At 32.1% G+C, this 17129-nt stretch overlaps 1 pseudogene; it reads left to right on the top strand.

Annotated features, from left to right (window-relative positions):
* The first annotated feature begins 475 nt into the window (after positions 1-475).
* On the top strand, positions 476-16692 carry LOC149551745 (UPF0496 protein At4g34320 pseudogene; annotated as a pseudogene).
* The last annotated feature ends 437 nt before the right edge of the window (positions 16693-17129 follow it).

Genomic DNA, 17129 nt, shown 5'->3' with positions numbered 1-17129 from the left:
TTAAAAGTTATACATAAAAATTTTACAAATTTAATTAAACAAATAAAATAAAATATTTAATTATGTGCACAAGTAAATGTTTAAAGAAACTTAGCTAGAAACATTATAAATGTATTTAAATAAGGGAAAGGAAAATATTAAACTAAAAGTGTCACTTCAATGTCGTATGTCAGACTTTTTTTTTATAAAGGTAATTGCATGGTACAACATATAGTACATATCATATGATATAGATGGACACATAGGGGCATGGCATTACAATTTTGGTTTACATTTTAACCATTGCCATATTTTTGGAGGGTTTGCAAAGTGCTCCTCTTTGAGGGTTTGAATGCTCACATAAATGTGATAGTTTTCTTATTTTCAATAATAATTTGTACACTAGGGTTTCATTTTGATAGCTAGTGGATTTGAGCTTGGGATTTTGTATCAGGTTTTTCTATTGTTTGATTTGTTTTCTAGGGTTTGGAAGGAGATGGGATGTCAAATGAGCAAGGGATCTGAGGAGAATTCTATGCTAGATATAGATTTAGAAGCAAATGCAAATTATACGATTGACTTAAGTGCTTACGAGGAGGCCTACAAGGTTGATTCGGATATAAAGGATTTTAATAATGTTGTGCAGGCTCACACAAAGAAAGCTATAAAGGTTGTGGCTAATGGGGTACAAGTTCAGAGCCTTTCTTTGGATTCATTAAAAGAGGTTACTTCTTGTCTTCTTGTACTAGATCAAGAAGTTGTGAGACTTGTTTTGTAAAACAAGGAGGATGTCTGGGAGAATCGAGAGTTGTTCGACCTAGTAGAAGAATACTTAGATAACAGCTTGAAGACACTAGATTTTTGTTCAATGCTGCAAAATTCCCTGAGAAAGGCCATCGGAAATCAACTAATAATACATATTTATTTATGACACATTCTGCTTGGAGGACCCCCTCCTGGAGAAGTGCAATGCAACAAAATTCTCCAAGACCTAGAAAGTTTTAAAAATGCAAAAAGTGTTGGAATTAAAGATAGAGTAACTGAGAGGGGGGGGGGGGAGGGGGGGTGAATCAGTTACTCACACAAAATAATCCACAGATCCCTTAGATGTCTTAAAGATCTAGTTACTGCTGATACTCAGTAAACATAACAAAAATATTGTAACTCGATAAATTAAACTATTACTTATCTTCAAGCAAACATGCATGCAATTGAAAACAAAATGAACACAAGAGATACCAGATTTAATGTGGAAACCCAATATGGGAAAAACCACCAAGTAACTAGCTACCAATTTTTCACTCTTTTGAAGTAAGCCCTGTTAAGAGCCAACCCTATTAAAGGTTACAATACACACTGTTAGGTGTGACCCTGTTAGAGGATTTAATCACCTTGTTAGGAGTGGCCTTGTTAGAGGTCTTTAGAAAAATTCAACTAAATTGTCACCTTATTAGAGGATTTACAAAATGGTTGTTAAACCAACTCTGTTAAGATATTTGAAATCACTACTACAATTGTGAGAAAGCAACAATGAACTGACCTGAACAAGATGCAACTAAATTTGCTAACTACAGGTCTCTGTTCTGCATCATTACATCCTCCTTAATCAAATATGGCTTTGTTGCTCCTCAATGATCTCTGATCATCCTTCAAATTTGCTTCCACAATAATCAGTCCTCATATCACATTAATTCCACTTCCACACTTGGAATTTGCAACTTGACCTCTTGTTTATACCATTCAGATTATCAAGTTGGCTCATTCTCATGTTACATTTACCAATAATCCATACATTAGTCAGCTATAAATATTACTTTAAAAAAATAAACATTATTTCACAAAACAATGAAATCCTTTACTAGTTGACCCTACTCGATAAATACTGCTTCCAAAAATTTCTTGAGTTAACCGCCTTAACTCGATTAACATTGCAACTTCTACAAAATCCTTTGGCTACCAAGTTGACTTGGTAAGAACTAAATTCCTTCTCTGTCCATGAGAGCTCGGTAAGAACTGCTTTTGTCAAAATTCTATTTGATTATTGAGTGAGCTTGGTAATAACTAAATTTCCTTGATTAACCTTGAAAACTCGATAACAATTGTCTACTCTGTAGACACTACAAATTTTCTTTACTAACCTTCTAAGCTCGGTAGACTCTGCCTTTTTCCTTGTTGACCATTTGAGCTTGGTAGACTCTGTTCTTTTCCTTACTGACCATCTAACCTTGGTAGACTCTGTTCTTTGCCTTGCTAACCATCTAAGCTTGGTAGACTCTATTCTTTGCCTTGCTGACCATCTGAGCTCAGTAGACTCTGTCTTTTCCTTGTTGACCATCTAAGCTTGGTAGACTCTGTCCTTTGCCTTGCTAACCATCTGAGCTCGGTAGACTCTATCTGATGACTGATATGACATTTTTGTGACATCAAAGACAACACACAATTGAACAATTGTATCCAATAGAAAGACCCTTTCCAAAAGATTTTATTCTACATTTTTAGTTAGTCTACAAAGGGCACATGGAGATGCTAGAGAAACTCAATGTGAAATGGAATAAATTAGATAGAAAGCTTAAGCATGTCAAGGTATGGAAAGATCTTGAAACTATTAGGGATCTTGTGGACTACCTCAAGATCACAATCAACTCAATTTTGAGGAGCATGGAGATAGGGTTGAAGTTCAAAGATGATTTACAAATTGCCATGGATGATATCAAGAAAAAGAAATAGAGTTTTATCACTGAGATCGAGAGCCTTTCTGAACATGTGGATAGTTGTAGTTGAGATATTTGGTAGGCCAAGAAATTGGTTGTGCACAAGATCACCAAGCCGACCCTAAAAGAGGGCTAGACTTTGCATTTTTTCTTCGACTGGAGTTGAACCCTAGTTGTTGCAAATCTAGCATGAGATGAGATGAAGAGGAACTTTCTAGAAGGGATTTTATTATAATAAAGTGGTAGAACTCAATTTTCTAATCTTTTAAGGTACAAAAGAAAGAGAAAATTTATGAAATCAATCATTTCAAACTGAAAATAAATTTGTTGCTTGAAGTTTTTTTTATTGGTCTGAGTACACTCGCGGTAGTATAGTCATTGTATTTTCAAAATTGACATATTATTTTGATTTGTTAATGATATATATTCGGTGTAGTACAGTCATTGTATTTTCAAATTTGACATATTATTTTGATTTGTTAATGATATACGATTTCCAGATCAGAATTTCGCCACTATAGATTTTCATACTCAGTAGTGAATAAATATTGAATAATGCAGCTATTTTTGGACTAGATTTCTTAGAGATCATTTTCATCAAAATTTTTAAATATATTATGAAAAAATAACATTTAAATAATGTATTGCAGAATTTTAATGTATTTACTCCAACAGATTAATTTCATGTCTTGTCTTCATCGTCTACTTGTTTCGTAGAGTGTGGCAACTTCTTTTTTTGCAATATGACAAGAGAATGTTCTTCAATTTATTGTTTTATTATTTTGTTATTTTGAGATTCTTGTTGGTGCAATTTAGGAATGAATTACTTTAATTGGAAGCAATTTGTGTTTAAATGATTACTTATTTTAAAAAAATTTGTCCATCAATATGATAGGAAATTTAATATTAGATTTAGTTCCATTTATTTATAGTTTGGATGATTTGTACTAATAGATTGTTTCCTACTATTTTCTATTGATTGTATCCATTTTAGCTAGCAATCTTTTCATTTTCCCTCATGTTCAAGTAAAAATGAACTTGTAACATCTGGACTTGTCATTTAAGTTTCTATATGGATAATAGTGCCTACATCTTCTCCACTTTATTTTTTCAATTAAATATTATAGTTGAAAGATTTATGAAAAGAACTATCTTTTCAAATTTGTTTTAATTTGATCACTAATTTTTGCTTTAATTTACTTATTTAAAAAAAATATAATTAGTAGTATTGATCTTCTTATTTTTTCTTATATATATTTGTAATAAATGAGATGGCGTTTCTCCATAATAAGCACATGCTTTTATGTATAGATATCTACTCTAGAGAAACTTAAGGGATTACCATGGTCAAATCTAGATGAAGAACAACTTCAATCAAATATTCTCTTTAATGTAGTGAATATGAAGTTATGCTATGTGAGAATTTGTGGGTTGAAACAAGACTTTTCAATGGTGCACTTAGACAAGTCAAAGCAATTGCCTACAAAAATGATGAAAAGTCACCTTAGTTTTCCTTGTTCTTGTTGAGTTTAAAAACTAAAAATGTAAAGAGGGGAAAAAATGTTTGTTATTCACATCCACTTGAAGAGTTCATGAACTTACAACACTCTACATCCACCCCATGTGTGCATTCAAAAGTTGTATGTTGGTTGAAAATGATTTCACAGCATTATCATACACAAATCCTTCAACCAATACATATGATTTTCTAGAACTATAGGTTCTTTCATTATTTACTTTAACCAATTTTCCATTCTCACTTGAATGACATAAATGTCAAGCACTTGAAAATAGTACATATATTAACTACCTTTTAGTCTCTTCATGTACTTCATTTTGAAATAAATATCTTTTACAACTTTATGTATTATTTACTACTAACAAATAATTTATTCATTCATTTCTTCTCTTATTATATGTAGTGTTTCAATACTTTTCTTCCTACAAAGTTTCTTATAGTCTACTAATCTATTAGATATTGATTATAAATTTCCATGTCACTATTTTAATAGTGGAGATACAAAATTGGTCTCAACTTTATAGATTATAGATTTGTATTTATTTTAATTTATAAGATTTTAAAAATAATAAGATAGGTCTAATTTTATAAAGCGAAATACATAGATAGATATAGAGGAGAGGGATATGTATATAAGGAAATAGATATATAAAAGGGGGATGGCATAAATATATAGAGGAGATAGAAGTAAAGAATGTGATACAAATGAGTAAGGAGATAGAAAGAGGTGTGGAGTTAAAGATTGAGAAGAAGAGAGATATGGAGATTTAAAAATATAGAGAAACAAACAGAGTGGGACATGGGGGAAGAGGATATATATATATATCCTTCTTGATTTTCTAATGTCCCTTCATGAATCCTTGTTATATCTCTATCAATCTTTTTTTTCTCTCATCCTCTTCCTCCTTCCCCCATATATATATATATATATATATATATATATATATATATATATATATATATATATATATATATATATATATAGAGAGAGAGAGAGAGAGAGAGAGAGAGAGAGAGAGAGAGAGAGAGAGAGAGAGAGAGAGAGAGAGAGAGAGAGCTCTATGGTGTACCCATTGTACACTAAGGTATGATTGCTAGTTTTAATTGGAAGGTTGACTTAGGCATGAAGCAATTTATTTTTAAATGGTTACTTATTTGTTTGATATTTTCCCATTAATAGTTTAAAAATATATATGATGGGAAGTTTTATATCAGAATTAAACAATTATTAGTTCCATCTATTTATAATTTTGATCGATTGTTTTGTATTAATCGATTGTTTCATACTATATTCTATTGGCTATGTCCATTTAGTTGACAATCTTTTCATTTTCTCTCATGTTTAAGTAAAAATGAACTTATAACACTTGGAACTTGTCATTTAAGTGTCATTTAAGTTTTTTGTATGGATAATAATGCCTAAATCTTCCTCAATTTATTTTTTCAATTAAATGTTATGGTTGAAGTATTTATGAAAAGAATTTTGTCTTTTTTGAATTTTCTTTAATTTGATTACAAATTTTTGTTTTAATTCACTTATTTGGTTTTTTTTTTCTTTTTATAATTAGCAATATTCATAATAATCATGATCTAATTACCAACTAAATATAAAATATTTGTTATTATTAAGGTTTCCATAAATTTTATCTTTAATAAAATTTGATTATAAAATAATTGAAGATTTACTAATTTTCTATTTTTTATAAAGTTTATACTTTAAATGATCAATAATAACTATTAAAATCAATTCTTTATTTAAATGTTTTTACATAAATATATACAACCTTTTTAATTTTTCACTCTTGATTTTTTTAGTGACTTTTACTTTCATTTATATATTGCAGTAAGCCGACTCTTACTTTAGAGCTCTTGTTTAAATATTAGTTCCTAATTTACATATTTGACTAAGTCAATTAATCAATAATTTAAAAACATTTGAGTAATAATTGATACGTACTCCCAATAACTTAAAAACATAATAAAATTTGTAGCTTCTGTCTATGAGTCTTTCTCAAAGCTTCTGTTTTGAATTTTATATTGCATAGAAATACATTTAAAAAATCATTGATTCTAAATCTTTGAAAAAATAAACAAGTTTTTGAGGGTGCCAGGAAAATCTTCCCCTTTGCAATTAATGAGGTTGATTGTTTCAATTCCATTCCTTGTGATCTCCATCCAGAATAAACCCTCCTATTTAGTGGTAAGGAGGACATTGAAGTAACTTTCTTGCTATTTTTGAAATTAGGTAATTTGATGGTTGAAATAAAGAAAACTATGTTCAATGCCCCCAAGACTAAGAACAAAAATGAATAAGAAAAATATAGAGTCACAGACATTCATGGACATTGAATTTCTAATAAATACTCCAAAGTTTAAGTTTGTAGAAATTATGAGTACACATTCAAATTTGACACTACACATGGCCAATGAAGAATCTAGACACTGAATGCTTTCCATTATGCCAATCCCAAGCTTCCAAACCATTTCTCGAGCCATTCAAATGCCATGTTGCCATGGTTACCAAACATAGAAGCCCAAGGAATGTTATTCCTCTTGGTGGGCAAAATGCCTTGCTCTAAGTAGTGGATTACATTTATAATAGCGAAATTATTGTCTGTGATAACATCTCCAAATAAACCACAAAATTTGGAATACTACTTACAAGCTAAATTTAATAATTTGCAATCAAATTTGACATTTTTGTTTGTTTACATTCATTAAATAAATTAGCTTTTTATTGTCATTAAACAAGTTGGTGTTCTTGCACCAAATCCATCCATTCTAACTGAAAAATATAAGGTTTGAAGTAGATAAGTCAAACAATAATTGAGGGAAGGGAATAAAAATACTTCCTTCTTCCATAGGTATGTTAATAATTCATTGGAAATAGCATTTAAGAGTACAATGGCTAAGGAAAAGGGATAAAAATACTAAAGTAGTTACTCTTGAAGATAATCAACACCTCCTAGATGGGGATTTGGCAGGATAATTTAGAAAAGCAGTGTTCTCCATGAATGTTTCAGAGGCCCTAGGTCTTGGTGGCTTCCCTCTGGCCTTCTACCAAGAATTCTAGGATATTGTGGGGGTGGATGTGTCCAGGGCTGCTAGGGATTTCTTCAAGACTGGTAAATTGTTAAGAAAGTACAATAAAAACTATATTATGTTGTTTCCTATGCATACTACCCCTATTATAATTAATGAATACAAACCTATAAGCCTCTACACCACCTTTAACAAAATTGTTTCCAAAATTATGGTGAATATAATTAAGACTATATTGGATAAAATTATCAGTACTAATCAGATGGGATTTGTCACAAGAAGACAAATATCAGACAGTGTCATATCTACTCATAAAATCATACTCTATGGACAAGAGTAAGCATGCAGGTATGGCTTTGAAACTTGAAATTTCAAAAGCTTATGATAATGTTAACTGGTCCTTTTTGTATAAAACTCTTTCTAGCTTTGGTTTCAATAACAAATTCATCAATTTAATCAAAGAATGTGTGGGAACTATTAACTAGTATGTTATTGTCAATAACACTCTGGGGGATTTTTTTGGTCCTAGAAAAGGCCTTAGATTGGGCAGGGTGGGGGGAGATCTCTCCTTACTTGTTTATTATTATTGCTGAGGTCTTGGGAAGGAACATGCAAAGATTGGTGGATGACCACAAAGTTAAAGGCATCAAGCCAACTACAACCCTCACCCCCTTTATTATCCAATAGCTCATGGATGATACCTTTTTCTTTGGTGAGTCCTTGGTGGTGGAAGCCAAAGATTAGAAATGTTTGCTTGATCAATATGTAGCTACTTTTGGTCAGAAAATTAACCTTTAAAAGAGAAGAATCTTCTTCTTTAATACAAAACAAGATTATGAGAATCCTGGGCTACCAACTTGCTAATCTCCCTTCTACCTATCTTGGCCTCCCTTTCATGGTCAAGGATGTTAAGTCTAGGTTTTGGGACTTTATCTTGGAAAGAACTAAGAAAAAACTTGTTGGGTGGAAAGTTTATAGTCATGGGGGTAAACTACAACTCCTAAAATCTACTCTCCAAGGTATGCAAGTCTACTTCCTATCCATCTTCAAGATCTTAGGTGTGATGGCAAACAAGTTGGTACTACAAAATTTGGGGTCAAATTGCAATGGAAATTTGTGACAGTGGTGTAATTTGTGGTCATTTTCATTTTTTTGTCACAGTTATTGTCAATGTCATCGAATATCAATGTCTAAGTCATAATTGTGATGCCCTTACAAGCATTTTTTTTTTTTAAAACAAAAAAATCATTTTCCATTTGTTTTGATTTTGGAGAGCTATGCACGAAAGAGATGGTGAGCTCTGAATGAGGGTGGAGAGTTGTGAACATTGTTGTGGCCCTTGTGATCAATGCATTTGGTTGGTGTGGCCTCATGATATTTGCATTTTGTTGTTGTGCCCTTGCTCTATGATTTCATTGTCATGTTGTTTACTTGCTTTGTGATTTCATTTTCATGTCATGTGCTTGTGATTTATGTGCCCTTGCTCTGCAATTTTCTTCAAGGGAAAGAAGAGATATGTATGTAAATATTTTTTTATTTTCCTTGTAAACATCTATGTCTTTATATTTCCTTCTAAATATATATCTCTTTATATATTCAGAGAGATCTCTTTCAAGGTGCGTATTACATATATGATCCAACTCCATACATATTCTAGAATCCAAATAATAAAACAATAAACCTCACTCAACCCATCCTAAGTGACTTACCTCAAGATCCTACACAAAAATAATGCAGACCAAGAAAAGTGGGTTGAGTTTGCAAGAAATTTTACAAAAACCTATCATAGTAGATAGTTTTAGAAAGAAACAAGCCATAACCAGTTAAATGGGTCTAGTTTCTAATTAGCTAAGTTGATATATATGTATATTTAACTAGGTTATGGATTCTACAAGGGAATGAGCCTCATGATTATGCATATGTGTGTGGTGCATTTTGTTCCTGTGATATTTCTCTGTATTTTTTTGTCATGCCCTTGCTTTGTGATTTTTTTGTCATGCCCTTGTGATCTTTGTGTTTTGTTGTCATGCCCTTGCTTTATGATTTTGGTGTTGTGCCATTGCTCAGCAATTTTAGTGTCGTGCCCTTGCTCTACAATTCTTTTTCCATGTTGTGCCCTTGCTCTATGATTTTGTTGTCATGTTGAGCCCTTGCTTTTCCATTTCATTTTCATGCCCTAGCTTTGCAATTTTCTTCAAAGGTATGTAAATGTTGGTTTCTTTTCCTTCAAAATAGGTATCTCTTTATATCTCCTTTTGAACATCTATATTTAGAGATCTTTTTTAGGGTGCTTATTACACCTTAGCTACACAACAAAAAAATTTGATCCAACGACATACATATTCAAAAATCCAAAAAAATAAAATCACTCAACCCATACTAAGTGACTTACCTCAAGATCCTACACAAAAATAATGCAGATGAGGAAAAATGGGCAGAGTTCACAAGAAATTTTACAAAAACATATCATAGCAAATAGTTTTAGAAAGAAACTAGCCATAACTAGTTAAATGGATCTAGTTGTTGATTAGACCAGTTGATTAAAAATTCATGTAGAACTATCATTAGATTAGGTACAAAAAAATGAACAATTAGTTTTTCCTAGCTAGCAGGATCAAATACAATTTTCCAAGGTGATAAAATTGCATATGCAAAGAATTGAAGAATAACTTCAGTGAAGAGTTGAGTGTAAAGAGTTGAAGAAGCAATATTTTCTTCTATGTAAATTCCATAATCATGGGGCTCATTCCCTTATAGAAGCCTCTACCATAATGACATTACCTCTAAACCATGTGAAGGATGTTGAAGTGGTTCCCAACCTTGAAACACTCTTATAAGCATTTGTACTTGGAATCATCATAGGGAGACTGTACCAGTACTTTAAACACTCTTATAAGAATTTGATATTTGTACTATAAATTCTCAAAGACACTTGCAAATGATTCTTTTCTTTGGATTTGTAAGGAAACTCAGGTGTGGAAACATTTTCCTACACTAATCTCATAAGGAAAGTATGATGCAAATCCTATTAAAATATTCTACACTTACAGATTCAATATCATGTAAACAACAATATTGTAGCCAACCATGCATACAGAAATTAGACAGAGAAAGGAACACATAACACAAGGATTTTTCGGTGGGGAAAAACCTTTTGGTAAAACAACCCCACCCCTTCAGAACATGCACAATGTATTATCTTCAACACAAGGTTACAATACACTTGCAATGCAAGTTCAACATCAACAAAAGAAGACTCCAGTAGCTACTCGCAGTACCAAAAATACACCTTTTTCGCATCACTTCTCTTCGCAACCCTAAAAACACTTATAACATGCGCTTCACTTTTCGGGCTACTCCCAAAGATAAACCGTATTACAGTTTTACCATTCTCTGAGAAAATGGGGGTAGAGTGTACAGTACTCAAATATCTTAGTTGCCACATGTCTTCACCTATCATTGAATCTTCCTAACATATCTCTTACGTGTCATAGGAATCCGTCATAACCGTTTTAGTCATGATCTCCTTACACACAATTCAAGATGTCGACACATCAACATTATTTGCAAGAAATACATTTTGCAAAACAAATAATAAAAATAGGAATTATACAAGGTTGAGACACCTTATTCCTAACAAAAATGACCTCTTGTAAGTGGAAGATCTAAATTCCTCTTCTCTTCCTACTATTTTGTTTGTTAGCACTACAGATGATGGGTACTTTGATATGGAATACTATCTTAGTTACAAAGAATGCCTCTCACATTTGACATACAATAAATGAAGGACTCTTAAGTTAAAAGCTCCTAGCTTTATCTTATGGGAGAATGGTCTCTACAAGTAGGCAATGTATGGAACTTTTCTTTGATGTGTGGACAAGAGCCAACAAGTACGATTTTGGATTCTTTTCATAATCAATCTTGTGGTAGACATTTACCAGTACTTGTCACTAAACACAAAATTATAAGAGCACAATACTATTGGCCCACACTTCTTCAAGATGCATATCAATGGGTGAGAAAATGTAAATTGTGTCAACAATTTTTAGGTAAACAAAAGCTTGTTGCTTTGCCATTGAATCTAGTGGTGATCGAAGAACCATTTCATATGTGGGGAATCAATTTCATTGGTAGTATTAATCCACCCTCAAGCAAGGGTCATACTCATATCTTAGCAGCCACATACTACTTTACCATGTAGGTAGAAGCAATTCCTATAAAAGGCTCAACATTAGAAATAAATTGTGATTTCTTGAAACAAAACATCATTTCATGTTTTAGTGTTCCAAATATTTTTTCTTAGATAATGGAGCTTCTTCCTCTTCCAAGTAAGTGACTGAGTTTTGTTTTCATTATGGAATCACTCTAGCACATGCATTATATTATTACCCACAAGGTAATGGTCAAGCACAATCAAGAAGCAAGAATATAGTGACTATCATGAAGAAGCTGATTGAATCAAATCAAAGAACCTGGCACAAGGTATTGTTTGATGCTTTGTGGGTTGACATAATTACTCTAAAGCAGGAAATTGGATTGTCACTTTTTCAATTTCTATATGGGACCAATGCTAAGATTCCAATAACTTTAGAGCTTCCTACTCTTAAGTTGACACGAGCCATAAAAGATGAAACTTATTTAGATGTTCTAGATAAGAGAATTATGTTTCTCCAACAATTAGAGGAGAAAAAAAAGAAGGTGGTTGATAAGCTTGCTACTCACCAATAACAAGTTGGGATTCATTTTAATAAAAATGCCAAGAACAAAGAATTTCAAATTGTTGACCTTGTCCTACTCTATGACAAAATGTGAGAACCAAAAGGAATGCATGGAAAGCTTGATTCTCTATGGTGAGGGCCTTTCACAATTCACCATATTGTAGGAGAAAATAGTTTATGTCTTGCATATCATGATGGAACAAATATGCCACTGCCTTACAATGGAAAACATGTGAAACATTACTTCCAATGATTATCAAATAAGTACCCCTTTTATATTGTTTTTTGTTTTTTGAGTCATAGGGTCCCTTAATTTTAGTTTTGTTTGTGGTAGTTGCTTGACTCTATAACCCAATGGAGTGGATAAAGGCACTTAGAGAACTATATTTTATGTCACTCATTATTTCCAAGAATAAATGAGTAATATTTCCCAGACAGAGCCAGTTGTTGTCCTGCATTTTGTCACCACAAAATGTGGGTAACAATATACATAACTTTTTAAGCTTAGCTTTGCTTTTCTCTAAGTTTAATTTATTATTTAATTGAATAACATTGATCAATTAATCGACCCCAATTGGTTTAATGAATTTATTTGTCATATATCTTTTTCCTTTTTCTTTTTCTTGTTCTTAAGCCTATGCTTGATTTATGAAGCCTTCAATGTCCCTTTTCTTATTAATTATTTGAGTGTGTGTTTGTTTATTTTTGGTTTTTTAGTTTTGTTCAAACCCTTTCTTTCGATTTTCCCTTCAATTTAGTATATCTTAGGGCTTAATCGAGCTTGGCAGTCAAAAGTTATGACCATTTTAGTGTCCAAAAGGCGGACTCTCCGGATGCAATTGCATAAAATGATATTTTGTATTTTAATGTTGACATTCACTTTTTGAAAAATATAACATAAACTCACTGTAATTTTTGAAGTTACTTTATCACTTAAATTTATCGCTTTAGTGAATATAGAGCACTTTATGTTATATTTTCATGTCGATTTGCTTTTTAAAATTTTCACTTAAGTGAATTTATTAACTATATAGTTTGATTTATTTTTGAGTTACTTTATGTTTTATTTCAAAACATTTAAGTTAAATATTACTTTTTGAATTATATTTGCACATAATATATTAACTATATATTATAAATGTTATTTTTTACCCAATTCAGTGATATTTCCTCAAAAATTAATTAAACATGTGCCTAATTGATCACTTAAGTTGTGCAAATACAACTTTCAAACCCATTTACATGTTTACATGTAAAGAGCCTCCAAGAGTGTGATTTGCACTAGAAATTCACTTTGAACACTTAAAACATGTAATAGTCCTCCAAGAATGTGATTTACATGAACTTGGTCTTTAACATGTTAAAGTGTTACATGTAAATGCACGGGGAGGCAATGATTTTTCTTCCAAGGCCCAAATTGCCTCTCAACTCCAAATGGATGCATTCTAAAACATGCAAAAGCAATCCAAGAGTGTGATTTACATAAAAGACCAAATAGATTGCATTTTAAAACATGTAAAGGTCCTTGATATGTTTGGGTATTCCATCACATGTTTTTGCATCTTGAGACCATAATTTTGCCTCCAAGAGCAAAAAATGCCGATACTTTGGGTCTTCAAGGGCATATTTTTGCCAATATTGTCTAGATTTTCTCATTTCATAGCATGAAATCCATGCAATAGGAGGCATTTTTGCATTTTCATGCCTTATCATGCATTGGGTGTTGCATTTCCTTGTTAAAAAGTCACTTTTCATTACATATAATAGGCCAAATTTTGAAATTTTGAGATTATGTTTTGGGGCTCAATAGGAGGCATTTTGGCATTTTAATGCATGTCATTGCTTTTGTGAAACATTTTACTACATTCCCTTGTAAAAAATGTTTCATTTTTTTTGCATCTAGAGACCACATTTTTGCTTTAAAAGTCCAAAAACAAGGTATTTGCTAAAAATGTCTTGTACATTGGAGTATTGAGATCACATTTTTAGGCTTTTGCATTTACAAAGCCATCATTTACAAACTTTGAAAAGGTTAAGAGAGTTGTTTGAAGATTCAAATTTGGAGGAGAAGCATTCTTTCAAACCTATTAATCTTCCACATTTGGCTCTTTGATCACCAAGTAAGTTGAAATTTTCAATCCTTTGCTATTTCATTGCATATTTTGGTTCATCCTTGTAAATTTGTCCAAAGGTATTCCATGTATTTTGAAAATCTTATTTAAATAAGATGAAAACTTTCATTTTCAAGTGCTTAGAATTTCCCCAAATTCCAAATTCAAGTTTGCATAGGAAAGAAACTTGGTAATTTTTATGTTTGAGGAAAAAACCAAAGGTATGTTTTTGTTTTTTGTTTTACGCATGTTTTTGGTTGTTGTGCTTTCTATTTTGTTTTTCTCTTTTTGAAAAGCTAAGGTTATTTCCCAAGAATCCAAGAGCATTCTTCACCATTTCATATTCCACCAACACATGCCAAAGTACATTATATCTATTTTCCAATATATGCAAATACATCCATTCACATTTACATGTAATCTCATTCTCCATCTACATTTACATGTAACTACCTCCATACTCACTTACATGTAATTCCATCCTCTAAACCTAATTATATGTTTACATCAACTCATGATTACATGTAATTGTATCCAGAGAATCCAACTTTGGTAGAAGGTCTCTTTAAATACCAAAGTCATCATTCATGCAAAGCTCATCCTTATCCATGTGAATTCCATCTTCCTAAGTCCCATTTTCACCAATTGCATTTATCTCTTTTATTTTATTGCATAAATTCCATGAGTTATTAATCAATAATCTGAACCCGCCATTTTTCATAGATTCATCTTTGTCAATATCCTCATGGAGTCCATATCTTTAGATGATGTATTCACCCTTTGGGTTTTTCATGTTGTAGCACAAGAAATGCTCACATCTACAAAATCCAAAGGAAAGATGAAGTACCTATATTAAAAAGAGTTAGCCCATGCAACTATATCTTAGGTTTCATCACCTTTGGATCAAGTTTCCGACATAAAGATTGGACACATAGACATTTCTTGCAAAGGGTTGAAAATCCTTCAAATAGAGAGATGAGACACATCAAAAGAAGTAACGTTCATGTGGTGTCTACTTTCCCTGTGGATGCCCTAGAACTAGAATTTATCTTCGGATGTGCTCAAAATTTTCAATCCTTAGTCCAAAAAAATCAAGGATGCATATGGTAATGTTATCATTATCCTAGATCTTGAGGTTATTGAACAAATATTCTAAGTTTCTCAGAGTGTGGAATGTGTAGATATGTCAAAAAAGAAGTCTTTGGAGTTAAGGAATGAGAAGAAATCTAATTTCAAGCCACAAGATGACCCAAAATAATTCACAGATATAATTTCAAGCCATAATGTAAAGATTTGATTATTCTCTTTAGTAGGCTATGTGGTCTGAAAGAGTCTAGTGACTTTGAACCATGGATGTACAAGTTCATGTTTCAAATCTTTGATAACGATGAACCCATTTTCTTAGGAAAGCATATTAGTATGACACTACAATTCCTCAATATGGGAATGTTAGCACCATTTTACATGAATTTATACCTAGTCTACATTGTTGCATTTATGGGATCCTTCTCTAGACTTTCAACCAAAGTGGATTGGCTTCAAATTCCAATTTGGAGCTAGAAAGATCAAATCACATTGACACAGAACACGTTTACTACTATAGGAGAGTCCAAGATGCATTTTTTGGATATTTCAGGAGTTATTTTGATAAACAATTGGTAATCAAGAGAGTATAAGATGAAGCTTGGAATAAGGTATATCAATTAGATGCTATCTTTTTGCAGTTTCAAACTTTCACTTATTTGAGAGCCAATATTTCAGAGGAGAACCATATACTATGCCAAGATATGTTATTGATAAAATCATTTCGATGGATTTAGCCAAACAACCGATGGAGATGCAAATGTACCCAAATACTCAACATAGGCTAGGGTTTGATATCACTATAGCTAAGCTCTTGGTGATTGGTCAATATATGATCAATTTAGTTTACAATGCAAAAAATATGGAGGCATAACTTCAACTTACAACATTGAAGAAGTTCAAAGCTAGGTATGACTTTGATTATTGAGGAATGCACTCAAAGATCAAAAGAGCATTCACTCACGTTCACCCTATAGAGGACACATGGATTAATTTGCACACAAAGTTGGACATCATGAAGATGGATTATTAGAGGCTCGTATTGCAACAAATCATTGACTTAACATGATTGAGATCCCACCCAATTTCATGTTAAAGATGATGGTAAAATTCTTGATCCAAAATATCATTGAGCAGGTTTTGACAAGTAGTGTCCTTTTCCCGTGTAGTAGCAACAGAAAGAAAGTGCTTCTATCTTTGATAGATTTTAATCCATCTTGGCTAATACTAAAAAGTGGCTGAAAATCAATTGCCTCAAGAGAGTATATCCTAAGCTCGAGGCAGATTATTATTGTTTTGGACCAATTGGAAAGATAAATCAAGTAGAGATTACAAGGAAAGATGGGGCATTTTCCTTAATTCCGGTTAAATCTCTCATGTTTAAGCTTAAAGGTGAAAAGGGATCAAAATCAATTCAAGAATCTTCTCAAGTACCTATGCAGGCTCAAGAATTTGAGCACAAATCTAAGGAGGAATCTGAAAAAGAATTTGATGAGGAAGATGAAGATGAAGATGATGATGAAGAATGAGATATTATGATAATTTCTCGTCTACGATCGACAAACACTCAAGGTCCATCCATTCAAGAAACACCTTTTTTGGATGATATAGATAATGATGTGGATTCATTTCCACAATTATTACATCTATCATCTCCATTTCAAAGGTGAGTGCATCAACATTTCCTATCTCTTTGACAACTCCTCCTATTCTCATAGCTGAGCTGTATGAAAATTTGGGAAATGTGTTTGAAGCTTTCCTAGCTCTCATGGAGGATCAAGTTTCCCAACTTGATACTTGAATGACTAGTTTTGATTTGTTCATGACATAATCTTCTCATCAGGCACCTATGAATATAGTCGTCTAGAAAGAAGCATGCATTGTCACAATGGAAATACAATCAAGATCAACGTCTATAGTGGCCACTATCCTTGTTTCATCAGATGAGGATTTTTGTTTTCCTACA

This window comes from Cupressus sempervirens, chromosome 6, assembly GCF_028749045.1.
Source record: "Cupressus sempervirens isolate cs-2001-9-10 chromosome 6, ASM2874904v1, whole genome shotgun sequence".
NCBI classification, from domain to species: Eukaryota; Viridiplantae; Streptophyta; class Pinopsida; order Cupressales; family Cupressaceae; genus Cupressus; species Cupressus sempervirens.
The sequence above is the reverse complement of the archived record's forward strand: the minus strand, read 5'-3'. Positions and strand labels throughout refer to the sequence as shown.